The following is an 11321-nucleotide window of genomic DNA, read 5'->3' on the forward strand; positions in this document are numbered from 1 at the left end:
CCTCGTTTTCTAACAACTTTATTCAGATAGAATTCATACAGCATACAATTCACAGATTTCAATTGGACAATTCAAGGGTTTCTCCTATGTGCACAGAGTCGTGCAGCCAAAATCAATTTTAGAACAGTTTCATCACCTGCCAAAGAAATCCTATATCCACTGGCAGTCACACCCCATTTCTCCCTAGCCCTAGGCAACCACAAGTCGGCCTTCAGTCACTATAAATCTGTCTATTCTGAACATTTCGTGTAAATGATTTCATACTATACATGGCCTTTGGTGACTAGCGTCTTTCACTTAGCCTAATGTCTTCAAGGCTCATTTATGTCATAGCGTATCAATACTTCTTCATTCCTTTTTATGACTGAATAATGTTCCATGCTATGGTTCTACCACATTTTGTTCATCCATTCATAAACTTGTAACATAAATTCTGTTTTAATTCAGAAGCCAGAAAAGAATGGAAAAAAAATAGTAAGGAGGAGCTCAATGGCATACCAGCCCCTATAGGATTCAGTGTCACAGAGAATCAGAACTGGAAAGAAGCTTAAAAATCACTCAGTGCCTTTTTCTCCATGTGGAGAGCTGAGACACAGCAGAAGAAAACCATGTGCCCAGGGTCCCGCGACATCAGGAGGTCAGGCTGGGATGAGACTGCCCTGAATCTAAGCTTTGCGTTGTACTCTGCCACCATAGACACCCAGGGCCTTGGGGTTGCTTTCAAGGTAGCCATGGAAACAGTAATCCTGGAAATAGCAGGGAAAGGCACAAGTCTTTTTATTTTAGTCTTGTTCTCAATTTCAGAAAACCTCTTGGAGTTTAGAACCTCAAAGATGTGGAGTTACTTTTGGAGAAGTGGTTTGAAGGTCTGCAATGAAATGTTCATCTGACATTCTGGACCTCTTTCCACTTCCCTTCCAGCTATATCTCCTAATCATCAGGAAAAATGTACTAAAAACTCAGGAATCTAGTGCATCATAGCTGGAGTGACCTTCATGAGATCTACTCTAAGAGAGACACACGGAGGAACGATGACTTGCCCAGTGGCTCTCCTTTGGCACGTAGCAGCCATTGTTCACAGGGCACTGCTTGTCTATGGTTCTCTCACCAGTGAACGCCTTGTTTGTAAACAAGAGAAGCTGGTTCTCACTCATGGGGCCACCACCCCAGGGTGCTTGCTCCCTCTCTGTTGGACTCTTGATTCACCACTGTCATAAATAATCTCTGACAATCTCTGGGTCTTTGTGCTGTACTATTGGATTCAAAATCTCAGACATGAGCATGCAATAGGCTGAACGCCTTGAGGAGTGGGGTAAATGTCTGCTTCCCGTAGACCTACGTGACAGGTGTGGGCCCTAGTTCTCACTATTTGAAGATTCTTCTAAATTATGAAGCCTGGATACTGGTAGTCAAAACCAACAGGTGTCCATAATGATTATAAATATATTGTCCTCAAGTGAGTAAAACACCAAAGCTTTGTCCCACCAAATAATACCAGTGCTGGGCAGTGACTCAGGGAGGCGGCAGCCAGAAAGACAGGAGGCAGGTGTTTAAGAAAAGACTGAGGACCTTTCTAGAGAGGTGTGTCCCTTTCTGGCTGTCTCTCAAAGAGACAGAAACAAGTTGAATGGGGACTTGTGTCTAGTGGACAATGAGATGTTTCTAGCAACCAGATATGGCTGCCAAGGAAATACAGAGGTGCAGAAGGTGGGGCCTCTCCATACCTGGAATTCTCTGAAAGGTGGAAGCAGCGGTGCCCAGAGATGAGACCAGGGAGGAGATGTTTAGGCCAGTCTTACTGAAAGGGATGGTGACCCACCTGGATAGGGCAAAGATGGGGACAGTTAGAGACTGGCATATAGCTTTTATGTGGAGCTATAGGAGGTGGGCAAATTCCACAGTTTTCCTGGACAGCTTCTGTGGGCTAGGATCCTTTGGCACAAGTTTCTTTGGGGATGGGGTCCTTCATATCCTTTGTTTCAGGAGGAAAGAAATGGGGGAACGGTTTCATGAAGGACTACGTTAAGCCCCCCAACAGTCTCCACACTGAGACACAGTCAGGGGAGCAGATTCCGACAGGCAGCCCGTAAGCTTGTGTTGTCCACAACAGCAGCCATGAGCCCACGTGCCGTTTGAGCACATATTAAATGGAGATCATTCTGTCATATTGCACTAAGGAAAATGTACCCTTGTAATTAATCTTACCTGTTTCTTTTTCACTTTGAAATGTAGTTATCTTGGAGAATTTTAAATCATTTGTGTGGCTCACTTTATATTTCTGCTCTTAGAAATATAGAGCTTCTGGCTGTGAGATGTTTTGTTCTAATACAGGCATCCTATCCCCAGGCTTTCTGACATCCTGGCCTTCAAGGCTGCACCAGGTACCCACACTGGTGGGACTTTAAGGGGCCCAGTACATATAGCAACACCTTATCCTCTCCCTGAGTTCAGAATCAACTCAGAGAAAGCATCACTGCCGAAGCATTTACTGCCTAGTTGGCTTCAGGTGTGTGGCCAAGCAGCCTTGCTAACATGTCTCCCCAGGACAGGCAGGCTCTCCTACCTACTAGTGCTTGGCACATGTGGCCAGCTGTGAGCTGCCCCTGCAGCCAGAGCCCCAGAAGCCTGTCTCCTGCTCCAGGAAGTACAAGGACTGAGCCTCAGGTGCAGACCTCTCCCCGCAACTCACTAGGCGGATGAATCCTGTTCCTGGGGAGAAGCCAGGTGGGGAGAAGTGTTTCTTCCAGTGCCCCCAGTGTACGGAGGTGTGTGGGAGAAGAGCAGAGAGTTAGGTTTGTCCAGCCTTAAACTTCCAGAAATAGTCCAGCATCCAATGGTGAGATGGAGGGAGACTGGGGTCAGGGGTTGCACCTCTGGGGCCAATACTTGGGCAAGTTACTCGGCCTAAGCTCTGTCTTCTCTCTGGCTAGTAACACCCACCTGGGCATGAAATGTGGCTGTGCACAGAAAGACACATTGTCTTGCTGACTGTGGGCTCAAAGGTCAGCACGGGCCAGTTATTGTTTCAGCCTCCACTTGCTGTGTGTGTATCACACGGAGCGCACCGCGGGCCGGGCTGGGGTTTTCCTGTCTCTTGCTAACTGGTCTTGTATCTGAATTCTAGAATTGTGGGATTTGAGAGCCGTTAAGAGATGCCAGATACCATCTCGTCATGTTGCAGATTAGGTAACTGGTCTTAAGCGGGGAAGGGAGGTGGCAGCTAGGAAGAGGGCTGTGTGGGGGTGGTAAGTGACACGTGTAACCTCTCCACCCTCCCCCACCCATCACCACCACTTCCTAGACCCAGTAATTCAGGAAGGCAGTCTGTCTGACCAAAAGGCAGGAAGTCCGCCGGCCCACTCCCATCCCGGTGGCGGTGGTGGTGGTGGGGTGGCTGGGCTCTATTCCCAGGCTGCCTGTGACCACAGTCCCTCTGGGTGTGTCATGCAAATCCTGACTACTCACTTTAGTTTCCAGGATCTGCCACATTCAGAGTCTGTTTCTTAGTTGTTTCTGCTTTCCTCATATTTGACATTATCGTGACAACTTCAGATGGTCCCAGGTTCCAATGCAGCTGTCTCAGAAGAGATAAGAGGATATTTTTGTGATTGTTTTTCTGACTTCCTCTGTTTCTTTTTTTCATCAAAAATATTAACTTTAATACCATAATGCAAATCTTTTTCTGACTGTTAAGTATTTAATAATAAAAGAATTTGATTTTCTTTAAATATGTTTTACAAAATCAAATAAGGGCTTGGCACTTGTAGCTAAGTGGCTTGGGCACCGGCCACATACGCTGGGGCCAGTGGGTTCAAACCTGGTCCTGGCCTGCCAAACAACAATGCCAACTACAACAAAAAAAAGTAGCCAGGCATTGTAGCGGGTGCCTATAGTCCAGCTACTTGGGAGGCTGAGGCAAGAGAATCACTTAAGCCCAAGAGTTTGAGGTTGCTATGAGCTGTGATGCCATGGCACTGGCACTCTACTGAGGGCAACATAGAGAGACTCTGTGTCAAAAAAAAAAATTCAAATAACCTGTGAATCCTCTAACAGTGGACATATTACAAAATCAATGTCTATCTTAAAATAAATTTAATTAAACCACAGTTTTATTAGCTGCAAACCAGAACTGTTATGTGCTTATTGTATTGGGCCCATGTCTCTGTATATTATCATTTCTCTGATACCCTGTATGCAGATAAAAAATGCATCCTAATCACTTACTCTAGGTCTATCTACTCCTTGGTAGAGATTGATGACAAAAACCAAAACATTTTCTATTTAAAGAGAAATAGAAGCAGATGAGTTGAAGTTTGCTCACAGTGCCTGTTCACAGCACAAATGAGGAGCAGGATGAGATCTGGAGTCAGAGTCTGAGACTGTCATGTCAGCTGTGCTACCTTTAAACTGGATCTTCGGTAAGTAAGTCACTGCCCTCTCAGCTGCCTCTTCTCTAACCTTAGAGGACAAGCAGAGCTCGGCCCTGTCACAGAAGGAAAGACCTGGCCCTGGCACCCCATGCCATGATGGGTTGCAGGCGTGGTGGCTCAGCAGGGGCCAGGCCTGGGCATTTGCTGTGATGTGAAGGGGGCGTGGTGGGGGTTCTTCTGAGCAGAGCCTCCAGATAACCACCTCGCTCCTGTTGAGCGAGGTCCTGCCCATGTAATGAGCATCCAACCACTTTTTAGCAGGAAAAAATTCTGACCCGGTCACTCTAGCTTCACCTTCCACATCATCCTATTTGACGATTAAACAGCCTTTCCCTGGCATACATTTTTGAAACTTACCTATTCAAATGAGGTGCCTGCTAAGGCAGATGAGCTTCAGCCTTGAATATCCTTTCTTTCCATCTTTGGTTGGCTGTCTGCTCTCATTTAACCCTGGCCTTATATTTCAGCCTGATTGTGATGTCTGAGTATTTATTTTAAGCAGTCAGCCTGGACTTCATCAAAATGACAGTATTTTAGGGAATCCAGTTGTAGTATAGCATACCTGATGTTAACTTCTGTTTCTCACGGTGACCATCACAGCTGCCATTTTTTGCTCCAGTTAAAGACTCAGAGGTTCAGAGAGGCCAACGTGTTAGCCTGAGGTCACACAGCTGTCTTAAAAGAGGGGTGGGGGAGAGCGGGATGAAAGTGTTGGTGGGACACAGAGTCTTCGGGTGCACATGTGTAAGTGTGTCTGTCCTGCATCTCCCTAGATGCCCTTGTGTTGTGTGGGGAGGTACCTTTACAGGTGTGAATGTGTGGAACTGTTGGGAGCATCCTTGGGGTCAAGTGTGCACACATGTGGCCTGGACGCGTACACACGTGCACATGGGCACCCCACCCCCTTCTCAGATGTCTTGGCTGGGGTTTGACAACTAAAACCCAGCTGTACTCTGGCCGGGAAACATCCGCTGTGGAAACCTAGGAGGAGCTGACAGTCCCTGAAGAGGGGTTCCACACGCTGCCAGCGAGCGCTCTGGCCCGCTGCCTAATTCCCTGCAAATACTCTTTAAATCTGTTTCTAATTTGGACTCTGCCTTCCCTTGCCCCCACCATCCCTTCCCACCCTCCTAACTTGCCTGAAACCAGTCAAATTATGCTGAATAATGGCTGCAGTGGGGGGAGAGTGCTAAAGGTCGCTAGTGGGCTGTCAGAGGGTATAATAATGTCACATTTTAATTTACATGGGGAACATTGCAGAAATCAAAACCAATAAATAATTTGGGCTGTACTAGCAGCTGCAGCCAGCAGTAACTCCTGCAGGTCGGGCCACTTCCTGGGAAGAAATCACTAACTGTCACACCCTGCGGTCCACTGTGCTTGAGAAAACCCATGTGCATGCGCACAGATGGACAGCACAACATTTTCTCTCTGCACTGGGACTTGGGTTTGGAGATGTGCAGCGTCAGCAAGAATCTCTCCAGTTGTCTGAGTATTACCCAGATGTTCTGGGTATTAAGACTCTAAAACAAAATATATGTCTTCTGCATATTTTGCAGTGCTGTGAAGTACTCAGCTCCGGGTCGTCCCAGATCCGTGGGAAAGTGTATACAAAGCAGAGTGAGAAGAGTGAAAAGCAAGGTCGTGTGTACACATTGATGGCAGCTCTGAGAAGCTTATTTACACTCAGAGAAAGCAGGGGAGGGGCCGCATTGTTGCAACTTGTTCTTGTTGAGGGGCTGGGGATGTGATTGGAGGTACAGTTGTTTTAGTAATTAATGTAGACTTAAAAATAATGTGTATGTTCTTTGAAGGCAAAGAACTTACTCTACTTACCCCTTTTGGTCCCTCACAGACTGCTGGGTTGGAGCAAGGGAGCCCAGGGCTGGGAGGTCTGGAGATGGTTCCCACCTGTGCGTTGTGGCTGCACTGCCGAAGCCTGGAGGAAAACAAAGCCCTGGGTTTCCACAGTGTCTGGAGGCCATTGCAGGGAGTCTGTGGTCATGGTGTTCTGGAGGAAACCTCCATTCCCTCCCACTAGCCTCCCGAGTATCTGCAAGTGGGGTGTGCTCCAGGGCTGGCTGAGGGGCTGGCGGGTGGCCTACACTCAAGCTGGCTCTGCAAGGTGGGGTTTGCAGTCCGCTGGGCCGCTGCCTTGGAAGCCACGAGGCTATCAAGAGTCTGGAGCTGCAGCTTTTCCATCTGGCTGGACAGGAAGCAGGAGAAGAAGCTGCTTTGGTCACACAACACCCTGGGGACTGTGCTCCCATCCCCTACCACACACAGATCTGGCCACCAGCGTGCCTTGGGAAGAGGGGGTGCAGGGGGACACACTTGTGTTATGCACCAGGGCCTGTCTCGGGTTCCATCCCTCAAGGCACTTCCCATTCATATGTCTTTCCCTTTCACATTCTCAACATTTATTTAGTTGTGGATGATGCTGAGGACTCTGCACATGTCACAGCCTCATTTGATCCTTAGAATACACCTGCAAAGTACATGTGGCAGAGTGGGCTGGCTGCTCTTCCTTTAGCGGGAGTCCTGCTAGGAAATAGCTGCTCATCCGGGGCCACATTTTCCAGCTCCTTATGGTTAGTTCCAGACCTAGGATTGAGTTCACTGAGCTCTGATCCATGGATTGTGAGCAGAAGTGAGCTGCTCCACTGCAGAGCCGTCCCCAGGGGCCTCCCAGGAAGCACTTCTGTGCTCCGTCCTCATCCCTTTCTGCCCAGATGCATCAGGAAAAACCTCTGCCTTGACCTTGGAAGCTACAGATTTTAAATGGCAGAACAAGGTCTGGAACTCAGGAGTTTGAGCTCAGCCTAAGCAAAAGTCCGACCCTGTCTCCACTAAAAATAGAAAAACTAGTCAGGCCTTGTGGAAGGCACCTGTAGTCCTAGCTACTTGGGAGGCTAAGGCTGAAGGCTCATTTGAACCCGGGAGTTTGAGGTTGCTGTGAGCTGGGCTGATGCCAGGGTGACAGAGTAACACTCTATCTAAAAAAAAAAGAAAAAAGAAAAAAAGGCAGAACACCTGTCACTCTGAGTCTTTGAAGCCCGTATGGAAGAAAGATTGCTCAAAGATTGCTCATCCAGCATGTTCCCTGCCCGGTCCTGAGGAAGAAATAGACTTACATTCTATGGTTGCCAAGCCATTATACTTCTGGGGGTTTGTTTCTGTTAGCAGTGAACTTACCCTAAGTGATCAATTAGGAATTTTCACTTTAAAAATGGGGAAGCTGAGACTCAGAAAGAAAATGCATTGCTCAAGGTTACATATTCAGTAAACAGCTGAGTCAGGATGAAAGTGTTGACCTCAGTCAGTGGTTTCAAGGTCAAGTGTTATGTGAGTTTCCCAATTATGCTCCCTAGAACACTATTAAAATCACCACTACCATGACAACACCCCCCAACTCTCACCCTTAAATAAGTTTGGGAGATGCCAACTTAAGGTCAACAGGTTTCTTTGCTGCACTGTTTTTCAGGATGTCACCATGGTAATGACAGCTGTGCATTAGCACTTGGGATCTAGCAGGAAGGGTTTTCCAAATCTGTGAGACTACAGCAGCCTTCTCTCCACAGAAGGTTTTCTGAGACATGGAACTCATTTTGGTAGAGGTTAAACTCCAACATGCTGCTTGCTGTGGGCTGAACTGTGTAAAAAAACCCCTCGTCTAGAGGAAAGGTACATTGAAATCCTAACCCCAAGACTTCAGGATGTGACTTTATTTGGAAATAGGGTCTTTGCAGATTTAACAAAGGTAGGTATTTAGGTGGGGTCCGGATTCAATATGACTGGTGTCCTTATAAAGGAAGAAGTTTGGATTCAGAGACTGGCACAGAAAGAAGAGGGTGTGAAAACACGCAGTGAGAATACCGTGGGAAGACAGAGAATTGGAGTGACACATCTACAAGCCAAGGAATGCCAAAGACGGCCAGCCAGCACCAGAAAGTAGGAGAGGCCAGGGAGATTTCTCCTCCAGCCCTCAGAGGGAGCATGGCTCTACCAACACCTTGATTTTGGTCTTCTGGCCTCCCAAACTGTAAGAGAAGGAATTTCTTTTTGTGTAAGCCACCCAGATTGTGTTTTTGGCAGCCCTGGAAAGAGTCTGGAGCTGCAGCTTGATTACTGATAATTCATCCCAGTGACAAACTGGAGTGAGTTCAGTTGACTGAAAGACAGATGAAGGAATAGAGAGCCAGGAGGGCCTAGTAGTAGCACCATCGGTCAGTAGGGGCTACAGCTTTGCTGCTGGGCTGCTGGTTTGGCTGCTGCCCAGGCCACACACCACCACCCCCTCACATCTCCTTTCAGGGCTGCCTTTTGCGGGGTGGGTGGTGAGGGGTAACAAGTCAACACTCACCTCCTAGGCTAATGGGAGGGGTAAACACATTAATATACCTACAATGCGTCATCTGGTGCCTGGCAGATAGCTAGTATCTGTTCCTTTGAAATTGCACAAGCCAGATTGCACAGTAACTCCTAGGGCAGACAGATCAGCATTTCAATCCAAACTGCTATTCACCAATAGCGTTGCTGTGGACATTGCTTAGTTTTTCAAAGTCTGAATTTCCCCCTTCTTTACTGTAGAGAAAGTAATGCCTATTGTTCTAAAACAAGGGAAAATTCGACTTTGAAATTGATAAAAAATGAACATGTATCATCATTATTAATGAGTGAACCAAGAAGATATGATAACTGGAATTAAGGAGAATTCAAAGAACAGATGTGTTTATAGATCAATCATACTGATTTTCAAATGGACACAATGAACTAACTGGCTTTTGCACAGTGGAGGAGGGTGGACAGAGCCCATTTGCATGTCCAGAATCAAGGGTCACTGTGTGTCCTTTGCTCCCTAACAGTTACAGAGCTGTAAAAACGGCTCAAAGGCTAGAATCAGATAACCCAGAGGGTGTGCTCTAAATAGCAGAGTTTTCTCTTGGAGAAACCCTGTGTTTTTTTTGCTTATTTCATATTTCCTTATAGTCTCTCCCATATTTATATACATGGGACTGGAAAAAAGATGCATACATGGAAAAAGCAAGTTGTGAATAAAGTATGATCCTACTTTCTTTTTTTTTTTTTTTTTTGTAGAGACAAAGTCTCACTTTATTGCCCTCGGTAGAGTGCTATAGCGTCACACAGTTCACGGCAACCACCAACTCCTGGGCTTAAGCGATTCTCCTGCCTCAGCCTCCCGAGTCGCTGGGATTACAGGTGCCTGCCACAATGCCCGGCTATTTTTTTTGTTGTAGTTTGGCCGGGGCCAGGTTTGAACTCGCCACCCTCGGTATGTGGGGCCAGGGCCCTACCCACTGAGCCACTGGCGCCGCCCAAGTATCATCCTATTTTCATAAAAATAAACAAGCTATGTGTGTGTATACATAATGTTGATTAAAGATACATCAACATCAGGAAGAACATATGAGCGGTGTAATCAGTGGCTACCTCTGGAAGGCAGGGTCAGTGATGGTGAAGGTGGAGGGAATCTTTTATGACTGATTTTCCAAACTACTGTGTTGTTTGAATAAAAACAAATACCTACTTCACAGTATATTGTGAATAAAGAGGTCTGAATGAGAAAAAAGTCCATCAAGCTTTGTGCACTGTGTGTCATTCAATAAATCACAAGTTTCATGTTGTTATGAATTTACATTCAAAGACCCTGGGGTGGAGGGGCTGTCCTTGGGAAGGAAAACACTCATAATAACAATCCTTTTGCAGACCCAGGGCTTCTCCCTTTGATAGAAGCTGGGTTTGAAATCCTAGACTTGCATTTTGGCTCCCTGGAGCTTTGAGGACACCTCCTTCCTGAGCTACAGCCTTGGGGTGACTCCTGTCTGTTTTATTTCCTCAGCCCCACCCACAGCTCTATGCTCAGGCCCACCCAGTGCTTAGCTGGACAAGCTCCTTGACCATAGGAGGGAGGCCTGCCTGGGGCTGAACCATGGACAGAAGGGCTACCTCAGCCCAGTGTCGTTCCCCTGCCCAGACTGGGAACAAGAGACACCCATGAGTGAAAACATTTCCACACTAGCCGGGTGGTCTTCCCCCAACCAAGGTGCAGGGGGTGATGGCCACAAGGGTCAAAGAGAGTTTTGTTCATGCAATGCTGAGGATCTAATGTTAACCTCTAACTCATCCCTTAGAGGTGGCCTAGGAGCATTGGCAAGGACTTGGGATGGGGTCAGAAGACCTGACTCTGGTGCAAGTTTGGTCACTAACTACTTCTTCATGGGCTAAGTCTCAGCGTCCTCATCTGCCCAGTGAGAATAGGAATAATGTTTATCTCCAGGGGCTATTGTGAGGCTCAAATGAGGCCGAGCTGTGGGGGTCCATGGAGATTCAATTTTGGTTGAAGCAACGAGGTACTTGAGGATGCTTCATATGCTCTATGACTAATAGCAAATGTTATGTCGCTCTTACCCCATGCAAGGCCCTACTGTATGTGTTTTACATATATTTAGTCCTTTGATAGCACACCACTCTACGGGGGATGCACTATTATCCAAACCCTATTTTGCAGATGAGAAGATAGAGGCAAAAAGAGGTAAGTAACTTCCCCCAGACCTGTCCTACTTGGACAGAATCCATCCCCAGGGACCCATCTCTTCACCAAACACACAGATTCCACTGGGTTTTCTTGTCCTTTTCTTGTCCTTTTTATTTTTTTTTTTTTGAGACAGAGTCTCAAGCTGTCCCCCTGGGTAGAGTGCTGTGGCATCACAGCTCACAGCAACCTCCAACTCCTGGGCTCAAGCGAGTCTCCTGCCTCCACCTCCCAAGTAGCTGGGACCACAGGCGCCTGCCACAACGCCTGGCTATTTTTTGGTTACAGCCATCATTGTTATTTGGCGGGCCCCAGCTGGATTCGAACCCGCCACCTTA

At 47.1% G+C, this 11321-nt stretch overlaps 1 long non-coding RNA gene across 1 annotated transcript; it reads left to right on the forward strand.

The window, feature by feature from the left end:
- Positions 1-3031: 3031 nt before the first annotated feature.
- LOC105887262 lies at positions 3032-7261 on the forward strand. Its single transcript, XR_001161411.2, has 3 exons — positions 3032-3186; positions 4288-4418; positions 5990-7261. It is a non-coding gene; the product is annotated as an uncharacterized LOC105887262 (long non-coding RNA).
- The last annotated feature ends 4060 nt before the right edge of the window (positions 7262-11321 follow it).

Source organism: Otolemur garnettii, unplaced genomic scaffold, assembly GCF_000181295.1.
Source record: "Otolemur garnettii isolate 467f Iridium unplaced genomic scaffold, OtoGar3 scaffold00060, whole genome shotgun sequence".
In the NCBI taxonomy this organism is placed as follows: Eukaryota; Metazoa; Chordata; class Mammalia; order Primates; family Galagidae; genus Otolemur; species Otolemur garnettii.